Source organism: Spermophilus citellus (genome assembly GCF_964194105.1).
Source record: "Spermophilus citellus genome assembly, chromosome: 1".
NCBI classification, from domain to species: Eukaryota; Metazoa; Chordata; class Mammalia; order Rodentia; family Sciuridae; genus Spermophilus; species Spermophilus citellus.
This window is the reverse complement of record NC_138182.1, coordinates 200,006,671-200,019,070: the sequence shown is the minus strand read 5'-3', so window position 1 is coordinate 200,019,070 and position 12,400 is coordinate 200,006,671.

Sequence of the window (12,400 nt, the reverse complement as noted above, 5' to 3'; positions counted from 1 at the left end):
AGTACCTTAACTAGCTAAAGGCTACCTTCCCTGAGGAAGGAGGAGTTCGGTCAGCAGACTGCACCTGGACTCAAACTGGAGCTCTTCCTTGTGCCTCCAACTTGCTAGCCTCCTGTACTTATTTTAGACTTGTCAAGCTTCCATATTCCTCAAAATCAATCCCCCTCCACCATCTTACTGTCTTTGTCTATGTCTACATTTTTATCTATATTTATTTCTATATAGATATTTACACACACATCTCTTCCTCTCTCTCTCTCTCTCTCTCTCTCTCTCTCTACATACACACACACATACACATTGAGAGAGAGAGAGAGAGAGAGAGAGAGAGAGAGAGAGAGAGAGAATATATGCATAATCTAGAGAATCCAAGCAAATACAGATTCTGTAATAGGAGGCACTGTTGTTCCAAATACAGACTTTGTTGAAGGACTCTACTGTAACAAATGCTGAAATACCTGGCAATGGCTTTGGCAGTGGATTACAGGTGTAGCATGGAATGTATTTGAAGTCTTGGAAAAAACCTGGACTGTCTTGAGGAGACTAAGCTGTATTCTAAGGTTGATGGAAAATAGTATTTTTAAGAGATTAACTTGTATATTAAATTAAGGACACTTCTAAGCAAAGTGTTGAAGGTATGGTCTTATTTCAACTTACTGTTTGTAGTAAAGTATGAAAACATAATACAATAATTTTAAAAAAGAATTGCTAAACAAAAAGGAACCAGAACTTAGAGTCAGGGAACATTCTCAGCCTATCCAGTAGTTGCATCATCATCCTCATCATTTTAAAGGTATTTAGGAGATAAACCAAACCTGTTCATTTGATTAAGAAATTATAGGTATGAATCCCAGGTACAATGAGACATCCCAGCAGAACCCAGGAATAGGAATGGGTTATACAAGTGGAAACACTGCCAGTTTGGACCAAAGTGGACAGATAAGAAGAAAGTTGTTCAGTTTCTGAGATTCTACAGGATGGTAAAATAAAGGCATCGGGATGTGAAATTGGTTTACCTTCCATGAAATGAAAGACTACCTGATTAGCAGAAGCTACTACTTTCTCCCCTGATCCAGAGGGTAGAGAACCAGGCTGTCTCTTCCTTGGCTTTAGAGATCAGGATCACTACATCTTTTTCACTGGGCCAGGTTATAGACCAGGATCAATGGAGTGATACTGTTGCTATCCTGGTGGACCCACAGGTAGAATATAGAAGCACAGAGGCAATTGTAAATATTCCTGAGACTTAAGAGTATACAGGAATTTTCCTGCTATGTTTTGCACTTGAGTGAATCCTATAATTTCTTTTCTATTTTCTATTTCTCCTATTTTGAAATGGGAATATCTAACCCATACTTGTTCTATCATTTTATTTTTGAAATAGAAAATTGGTCTGGTTTCAAAGATTCACAGCTAGAGATTAATTTAGCATAATGATGAATCATATCTAAAATCTCATCTATATTTTATTTAGATGATATTTAGATGAGGTCTGGGATAGAGTTGATGCTGGATTTGATTAAGACTTTTATGTTGTTGAGATGCAAATGAAAGTATTTTGCATTTAAGAAGGACATGAATTCTGGAAGTTCAGAGAACAAAACTTTGTGAGATAAATTGTGTCCTCCCAATTTATACATGAAAATCATAACTCCCAAAATGTAACTTCAGTGGAGAAAGGCCTTTTAAATGAGGTGATTATATTAAAATGAGACTTTTAGAATGGGTCTTACTCCACGTGACTAGTGTCCCTGTAACAAAAAGAAATTTTTTGTTATGAGGACAAAAAAGGACAGGAAAAATCCATGGGAGAACTCAGTGAACAAGCAGCCATCTGCAAGCCAAGGATTCAGAAGAAATCAAACCTCCCTACACCTGAGTTATGAACTACTAGTCTACAGAACTGTGAGCAAATTAATTTCTGTTATTTAGCCTGCTCAGTCAGTTGTATTTTATTGTTTTAACCACAGCAACCTAATATAATAATCATAATCTTATCAGAGTGGTCAGAATGAACTTTCAAAACTCCAATTTTATTTTATTTTATTTTTTTAATTTCAGGATTCAGTTGTTGGAAATAGTTAATGAGAGACTTCAGCTTAACCACAATTTAATTATATTAAAATACTTCCAGCCAAACCTTATGAACATGAGTATATATACTTCAATTAGATAGCTCTTAAATACTAAAAATTAGAATTAATGTAAGGATATATTAATTTATGCTGTTGACTAAAAAAAGTAAATAAAGTTATAATCTCCAATAATGAATGTACTACTCAAGTTTATAATAGATTATAATAGAAGAAGTGGCCCATTTGTAGCATCCTCCAAAACTTTGAAATGGTTCTCTTCAATTAAACATCACTTGATAGTTTCCAAAAAATCTAAGGAATACTTTATTAACCATTAGCTCACACAGAAGAGGATTCCTAAGATTCTTCATGATAAGATTTTCTTTAGAAGAAAATGTATCATCTTCCTTTCACCTATAAATCAGATAAATGGCCAAGCTCTCTATATAATTCTTTTTTGTGAATACTCAGTAAGAATTATATTCTAGTGGAATTTGCCACAAGAATTTTACATATTAATATCAAACTTTAAATTATTTTAGCAGCTGCTGAGAAGAGTACTACAAATGAGATATGATGCAAAGTTGACTACTTCAGAAAAGATTAATGCACTGTGGTAAAAACAAAAGCAGAAAATTGCAGATACTTTATTTGAAGTTCTATGACAATTAGTAAAATAATTCTGTTAGCTGAGCGTGGTGTTGTTCACCTGTAATGTTACTCCTTGGGAGGTTGGGGAAAGAGGCTCACAAGTTTGGACCTAGAATGAACAACATAGTGAGACTCTCTCAGAAGAACTTTGTTTTACTAATTTAGTCTTTTTTAAAAAAAATTGGTTGTTCACAACATTACAAAGCTCTTGACATATCATATTTCATACATTAGATTGAAGTGGGTTATGAACTCCCAATTTTACCCCAAATGCAGATTGCAGAATCATGTCCGTTACACATCCACAATTTTACATAATGCCCTATTAGTAACTGTTGTATTCTGCTACCTTTCCTATCCCCTACTACTAATTTAGTCTTAATGTTCATTAATTTCATTTGTTTTTCATTTTGTTGTCATTGAAATAGCTCAAGCTCCTATTACCTCATAATCTTATTAGTTCCACAGTCTCTCAAATTCTTTAATATTTTCAGTCTCCGTATTTATTTAAAGCAAAGATTAATATCTTATATAACATTTCACATTTATTTCCAGTAATTTATAATAGTATGCAATAATTCAAAAGGAATTTAGTCTTTCTCACTCTCAGGTTACTCACTAGATCTAACATGGAAGTGGCAGTTAAAGGTACAAGATGGACTAAATATTTTTTTTTTATGATACTAACACTTGAAAGATCTTACTATGCAACTTTAGTGACTAGAATATATTGGGGTTCAAAAATTCTGATATATCAGTTTTCATGGATTATTGGGAAATTACTGTCTTGCTTTGAGAGAGCAAACATGAGATTATTTTGAAGACCATTTTTGAAACAATACACAAATTTGTGGTTTGCCTCAATGGAAAATTGAAAAGTAACTCATGAGATCTGATGTGAATTGAAAATCACTTACTTTATGGGAATAAAAGTACAAAATTGGTGAGATCTCCAATTTAAAAAAAATAGAAAGAAGAACAGTGATTTGGACTCAAGAAGATATCTGCTATGAAAAAATAAAAGAATGGCCTCTGCTTACTCTGGAAGCACAGTAACAAAAAGGTCATTGAAATGATACTAAAAGTAAGATTAATTACAGCAGCCAAAGTAGTGTATTCTCAAGAACAGTATGATCAGGTATACCAAGTGTTTTAAAAACAGAAAAATCCACTGGATTTTATACTTAAAAGGAAAATGGCAAGTTACAAGAAAGCAGAAATATCATTTCTGATCCACTAAGATTATTCATTTAATTTAATTAGAGGAAATGTACAGTATTATAGACTTCTTGAATGATTTTATCATAAGACTCAGCTGATTTGAGTGCTCTCTCAATTTATAACAATAATAATAAGATGAGGTTTTATTAAATTCCTAGATAGAAAAGTAAAACTATCAATAGATACAAACTATTAAATATCTATTATTCTTACTACAAGCAATGTGTTTATTTATAAAATATATGGATATAAATAAATAAAATAATGTAAAATAATGATATGCATGGCAATTTTTGTATTATAAAATCAATTTCTACAATTATAAACTTTAACTAATTTTATGTGTATCAATTTTTAGCTAATAAAGATAATATTGTCAGTAACTTATAAGACCATTTGTTTAAAATTTTTCCATAATAATTTTACTTAGATTATCAAATCCTTATGTTATAGAATATTTTTGTTACAAACTTTTGAAAACATTAATGAATATGCTTGGTCTTATGCACATGAAATAACCTTGTGCTGACAGCATAATAATACTGAAAGAAAGCTTTTAAAATAATATCAATTTTCCATAATACACCATGCATAGTGCATGATAATCAGGTGTACTACAAAACGATTTTTGATGTAATTTTTTCTCTTTTCTTTCATACCTTTTCAAAGTTGATGCATCATCAAAACATTTTGTTTTCTTATGAGTTTCAGAAAAAGAAGGTTAAAAAAAATCCTGTGACCTTCTGTACAATTGGCTGAAACTTTGATGCCTTTTATTCGGGTCTCCATTAGTCGAAAGTGGTTTTAGCTAGCTCTACTCGAGCATTTCAGTCAATTACCAGCTTTTATCTTGTTGTTATCATAAAGGGCCATTTCTTTCCTAAAATGGTCAATTAAGTTCATGAAAATAAATGGTGGGGAATATAAAATTTGTTAGCCGTACTGTCAGGAGTACACTGGTCTTGGGGAAAAACATTTCAGAGGATTTCTTAATGAATAGAAATAGCTTTCATCCCAGGAGATGTTTGTTCGCATTTCTTTTTTCCATAGCCACAATTCACAGTTAACAACGCAGTAATTGAGTATTTGAAAGCTCTTAAAATATCCACCACATACTTAAAGAAGGGTCCTATGTTTTCGCTTAACTACTCCATTTGTTTCCATTTGTATAAAGTGCATTTCAAAATCAATTGAGGTAGTAGGTTTTACTTTAAAAGCATCAGAAAGAGGTTTACTTTTTATTTAAGAATAATGTGAAAGAAGGAACAAGCATTTGCAGTAAATTAATCAAATGGGATATACTATTATTTTTGAAAATTGTCACAGCAATGAACATAATACTTGAAAATATAAGAGAAAGTGATGGCAGCAGACCCCTGCTTTGCATAGTGGCATTGCATCGGTGGATGCTTCACAGCAAGAATGCAGGCTTGAACAGTGACATTCATTGCTTATACTTTGATTAATTCCTACCTTTGTTCTTAAAACAAACTGAAGCTGTTTACTGTTTGCTGTACTATAAGTCCAATGGATATCCTAGTGCTAACAGAGGAGCAAAACAATATAAATAAAGATCTTGCATGATACCTTCCAGTCTTGCCAGGGAAATATAGTCTATAAATGCAAGATTTGAGGAACATATTTCTGGATGATGCATAGGTGATGAATGGTTAGAAGTAAATCCATCAAGAAAAAATTTTATAAGTCCATGTGTGCTTCCTTTATTATTGCAAATATTTCCCTGAAAATAATAAAATAATATTCTACTTTTAAGAACTGTGATTCATATATATATATATATATATATATATATATATATATATATATATATATATATTCTACTTGTAAGAACTGTGATTCAAAATACACACACACACATGTGTATGTGTATGTATGTATGTTTTAAGCAAAAGTGGAAATACAATGCCAAATAATCCTTACTGAGTGAAAATACTTTTATTTTCACATGGCACATAGGTTTCTGCTCAAACAAAAGTCTCAATTTCACTATAAAGGTATATTTTTAGATAAGATTAACATTTAAATCAATAGAATTTGAGAGAAAAGACCTTAAAAGAGCAAAGACGGACCTCCCTGAGAGGAAAGGAATTCTGTCTTTTTATAATTTTTTTTATTAGAGCTTTATAGTTATACATAGTAGTTGAGTTCTTCCCAGCAAATTTATATGTGCATAGAAATCAATTTTAGTTCATGATTCCTCCTCTTTATTCCTCCCATTTCTTCCTTCCATTCTTCCTCTCCTCTCCCATTCTCCTTCCTCTACTTTACTTGACTTCCTTTCACTCTTTTATAATTTATGTTTGATTGGTTCTTTATATTATCCTATCCTTGCCCCTCCCTTCCTTTATTTTACTATAGCTTCCACATAAGAGAGAAAACATTTGATGTTTGAGTTTGAGTTCAGCTTGTTTCACTTAGCATGATATTCTATATTTTTACCCACTTCCCAAAGTGTCATGATTTAATTATTTTATATGGTTGAGTAGGACTCCTTTGAAATTCTGCCTTCAGAATCAAGATACATAATCAACTTTTTCCTTCATCTCCTTCCTGCTGGCCTGTCCAACAAAATTTGGAGTCAACACATGCACAATTACAATTCCTTAAAAAAAGTCTTATGGAAATATCAATTATCCTGAATGGATAAACTCATGTTGTACACATGCATTGAAATATTACACAATATCCCATGAATATGTACAATTAATCTGTGTAAGAGAAAAAATTAAAAATGTTAACATTAAGGAGATAAAAATATTGACTACCCAGAAATGATCATTATACACTGCATTCATTATGAAATCACCACAACATACTCCATAAATTTGTGCAATTTAAATAATACGAATAAACTTAAATCTCTCTCTTTCTCCTGGGCCTCATGTCACTTAATGTTGGGGCTATGTTCTGAGAAAAGCGTCATTACACAATTCCTACATTATATGAACATCATAGAGTATATGTAGACATAGTAAGATGAATATAACATCACTTAGCAATATAATCTTTGTGACTCCCTTCATATAAATGTTTTGTTATTGTCCTACAGCATATGACTATTTGTTTGTGTGTGTATTGTTTCTTAAACATCTATAGGATTCGATGTCTTGGGAGAATCCTGGTTAACATTCAGTTAGCTTCAAGTGTGTTGGTACAACCAACCAGCAAACGAATCATTTTGTACTAGGTAAACTCTATTTGCAGTTCAGTGATATAAAATAAGAAAATTCATAACGAATTCAGTTTTATTCAGTGCATATAATTTTAGATAGCTTCATATCATTAGTGTACAGGTATGTGTATATGCACTTTCTTAATTTTTGTGTGATATGATTTAATGAGTTGATGCAATTAATATGCATCTTCAGAAGTAGGAACATAATAATGAAATATGACAACTTATTTAGTATTCAAATAATAAATATTTGCAAGTAGTAGTACCTTGCCACATACTAACACATTTATTCTTCACACATATAAAGTATGCTGTTTTCAATTATTTATTAAGAATATAACATGGTAGAATGTAAAAAATACTTTAGATATATGGTCAAAAAGCATGAAAGAAAGGAATGACATTTCATAAAGTTTATTTCCAAAAATTAAAAGTATTAAACCTCTAAATTTTGGAAATGAGTGATACTTTATATTATTTATTATTCTTTTATTTCAAGAAAATATTTATGTTATTGGCTTCATTTTGTCCTTTCAAAATGAAATGATTTTAAATAAAGTGAGGATGAAACCTAAAAATGAAATGGATTGATTTTTATAAATTTTGTTAAAGGTGCTAGTGGGTTAAATATCTAATAAGAACAGATATGTAAGCATTCTTGTTTCTATTTAATAAACAGATTTTTGTTAAAAAACTCATTTCACTGAGTATGCTTATCATTCATTTCTGACATATTTAATTTGATAGTTTTTGACATGTCTATCTATCTCTCCATTTATCTATATATCTCATTTCCAGATACCATCACATTCTGAAATATTGGTAGTTTTGACTTTAATAAATGAACTTATTGGGAATATAATTCAATCCAAACAAAACTCATGGGCAGTTTTTAATGACAACTGATAACAAGTAACAAATGATGATGTAGTATTGGGTATTGAACCCAGGACACTTATTCCTGAGCCATATTTCCCCTATCACTAAATTTCTGAGGGCCTTGATAATTTGCTGAAGCTGGCTTTGAACTCGCCATACTCTGGCCTCAGCCTCCTGAGCTTCTGGGATTACAGGCATGTACCACTGGCTCAAATTAATTTTTTGTAATAAAAAATTACACAGTAAAGGAAGTTGGGCAAAGAATATATATACAATAGATTATACGGCCTATTCTTTCATCTCAGAGAATACTAATATCTGAACCATCAGTATTTCTTAAGATTAATGATCATTGGAAATAGTTACAGGTGTATACCAACAAGTTTTAACCACTGGAATTTGAATACTGGAAAATTCTACCAAAACAAAAACACAGTAGAAATCTTGTGAGCTTTCTTACAGAAGAATGAAATCAAGCATCGAATGGGTCTCAATGCTTTACACATTTCCATTGTTACTAGGTTTTCTAAAACTTGAAAGGTTAATTTTAATGTAAAAAACATATTTGATAGAGGGGAGTGAAGGGAGGAAAGGGGGAACAGGATTAGGAAGGAAAGTAGAATGAATCAGACATTATCACCCTTATATACATATATAACTATACAACTGGTAGAATTCTACATCATGTAAAACCAAAAGAATGAGAAATTATACTCCATAATATATGACGTGTTAAGTGCATTCTACTGTCATGTATGACTAATTAAAACAAGTAAAAAGATTTCAAAAATATAACATATTTGAGCTTTTAATTATACCTCTCCTGAAAGGATCATTTCATTTGCTATTTCTTTCCTTTAAACCTTAAATTAGTTTCAAAAAATAATTTCATAATATGTATATTATCCCAAAATTTGTCATTAAGTACCCATACACAAACCCTAAATGTATTTTGCATTTTTAATATAAGCTATTTTTTAGAAAATTTATATATTTGTGATGTAAAAGTTTGAATTACTTATAATTATATGGAGAAACAAAAAATTAAGTTCTTTCCTTTTCTTTCCATCCCCCAAGTCTTTTGTAGGATTCATATTTAAGACATTTATATGGCAGAAAAATGTAAATTTGGACTATTTTTTAAACCCATAACCTGTTATTACTATATGGAAAAGAGGGATACTTATGAAGTAAAGATAATTAATATCAATGGGGTAAACCTTGTGAAAGCTAGTCATGAGTCTATCATTTTTCTCTAGGGTCCTCTTTCAGTGCTCTCACTCTTACATCTGGATCCACTCCTCTTTTCATTTTTGTAACATTTTTATTAGTGCCCTATAGTTTTACATAATTGTGAGGTTGATTTTGACACATCATGCACTCATGAATGCATATAACATAATTTGCTCCATTTGAATGCCTAGAAAGCCTTTATCCTGTCCTCCTCCCTCCCACTGATCCCTTACCACATTTGGTCTTTATTCTATTCATTTATTTTTTAATTGGTGCATTATGGATGTACATAAAAGTGAAATTTATTGTGCTATATTCACACTGCACATAGTATAATTTGAGAAATTTCATTCTAAAGCTCCTCCCCTTTCCCATTTCTCCTCCCTCTCCCTTAATTGCCTTTCTCTAGTACACTTTTCATTTTCACAAAATTCTTAAAAAAAATTCTCATATCTCTTTAGCTTTTGTATACGAGAAAAAAACATTCAACTCTTTATCAATTCAGCTTATTTCACTTGGTATGATGGTCTCTAGAGCAATACATTTGCTAGTAAATGACTTAATTTAATTCTTTTTTTATGGCTAAGTAAAACTCTATTGTGTGTACACACCACATTTTCTTTATCCATTTATATGTTGAAGGACACCTAAACTAGTTCCATAACCTAACTCTTGTGAATTTTGCTATGTATTTCTATGCATGTATCACTATAGTATGCTGATTTTAGTTTTCTTTGGCAAATAGCAATGAGGGAGAAAGCTGGGTCAATTGGTGGCTCCATTCTTAGTCTTTTGAGGAATATCCATTCTGCCTTCCAAAGTGTTGTACTAATTTGCAGTATCACCAGCAATGCATGAGTCTAAATTTGCCCTCCACATCCTGACCAACATTCTTTATTATTTGTATTCTTGATGATTGCTACTCTAACTGGAGTGAGAACTTATTGTAAGAACTTATTATAAGTTTTGATTTGTATTTCCCAGATTTCTAAGGATCTTGAATTTTTTTTTTTTTACATTTCTGTTGACAATGTGCATAACTTCTTTTGAGAAATACCTGTTAGTTCATTTACGAATTTACTATTTGGATCTTTGGGGATTTTTTGGTGTTTGGCTTTTTTATTTGTTCACATAATCTTGATGGTATATGTGAAGAGTAATATATATATATATATATTAATCAATAAATATAACTCACCACCTAAATAAAATTAAGGACAAAAATCACATGATTATCCCAATAGATGTAGAAAAGACCTTTGACAAAACCAGCACCATTCATTTTTCTACACAAGGATATCTATTATATCAGGATACAAGAACTATATATATATATATATATATATATATATATATATATATATATATATATATCAAAACAGTATCTGTTATAAATAATCTAACATTCTACCACAAGACCCTAGAAAAAGAAGGAAAATATAATTCCAAAATAAACAGAAAAATGAAATAATAAGACCAAGACTCAAATTAATGAAACTGAAAATAAAAAATAATACCAACAGAAAAATTGGTCTTTTATAAAGATAAAATTATTGATAAACCCTTAGACAAGTTAACAAAAAAAAGAGAGACAAATCATGCATTCATGAATACATATAACATAATTTGCTAATAATAATTTAATAAACTTAAGGATGAAAAAAGAGATATCATCACAAATATTTCTAAAATCTAGAGGATCATCATGAATTATTTTGAAAACTCATATTCCAATAAAGTGGAAAAATTAGACAATATCGACAAGTTTCTAGACACTTATGACCTACTCAAATTTAACCACTATGTTATGGGAAACCTAAACAAACCAATATTAAGCAATGAAATTGATGAACTAAATTAAAGTCTTCAAAAAAAAAAAAAAAGCCTAGTACCAGATGGATTCTTTGCCAAGTTCTACCAGATCTTAAAAGAACTACTTTTAGTTGTTCTCAAATTATTCCATGAAATAGGCAGGGAACACTCTAAAATTTGTTCTATAGAACCAATAATACACTAATACCAAAACTAGACAAAGACAAGTCAAGAAAAGAAAACTTCACACCAATATCCATGATTTAAAAGGTTCAAATATCCTCAATAAAATATTAGCAATCTGCCAGGCACTGTGGTGCATGCCTGTAGTCCCAGTGGCTCAGAGGATTGAGTCAGGAGGATCTCAAGTTCAAAGCTAGACTCAGCAAAATTGAGACACTAAACAACTCAGTGAGATCCTGTCTCTAAAAAAAAAAAAAAAAAAAAAAAAAATACAAAATAGGGCTGGGCATATGGCTCAGTGGTTCAGTGTCCCAGTGTTCAATCCCTGGTCTGCACCCCCAACACACACAGAAAATTAGCAATCTTCATGCCAAAACATATTAAGAAGATTGTACACACTAATCAAATGGGTTTCATCCCAGGGATGCAAGCTTAATTCAACATATATAAATCAATAAATATAACTCACCACCTAAATAAAATTAAGGACAAAAATCACATGATTATCCCAATAGATGTAGAAAAGACCTTTGAAAAAACCAGCACCATTCATTTTTCTACACAAGGATATCCATTATATCAGGATACAAGAACAATGAACATACAACAATCAGTTTCCTATATACCCATAATAAATCTGCTGAGAATAAAATCTGGAAAACTATCTTATTCAAACTAAACTAAACTAAAATAAAATTTGGTATAAATATAACCAACAAAGTGAAAGTTATCCAAAATAAAAACTATAGAAGAGTGAAGAAAGAAATTGAAGAACTTAAAAGATGGAGGGACCTCCCATGTTTGGGTAGGCAATTCATATTGTCAAAATGACCATATTTACAAAAGTGATATACAGATTTGGTGCAGTTCACATCAAAATATGAATGACATTCTTCACAGATCTAGAAAATGTCCTAAAATTCATATGGAAGAATAAAAGACCAGAGTAGCCAAAACAATCTTGAGCAAGAAGAGCAATGCAGGAAGCATCTCAATACTTTATCTCAAATTATACTACAGAGCCATAGTATGAAAAATAGCACAATATTGGAACCAAAGCAAACATGATGGATAGAACTGAAGACACAGTTAAATCCACAGAGACACAGTCATCTGGTCTTTGACAAAGTTGCCAAAAAACATACATTGT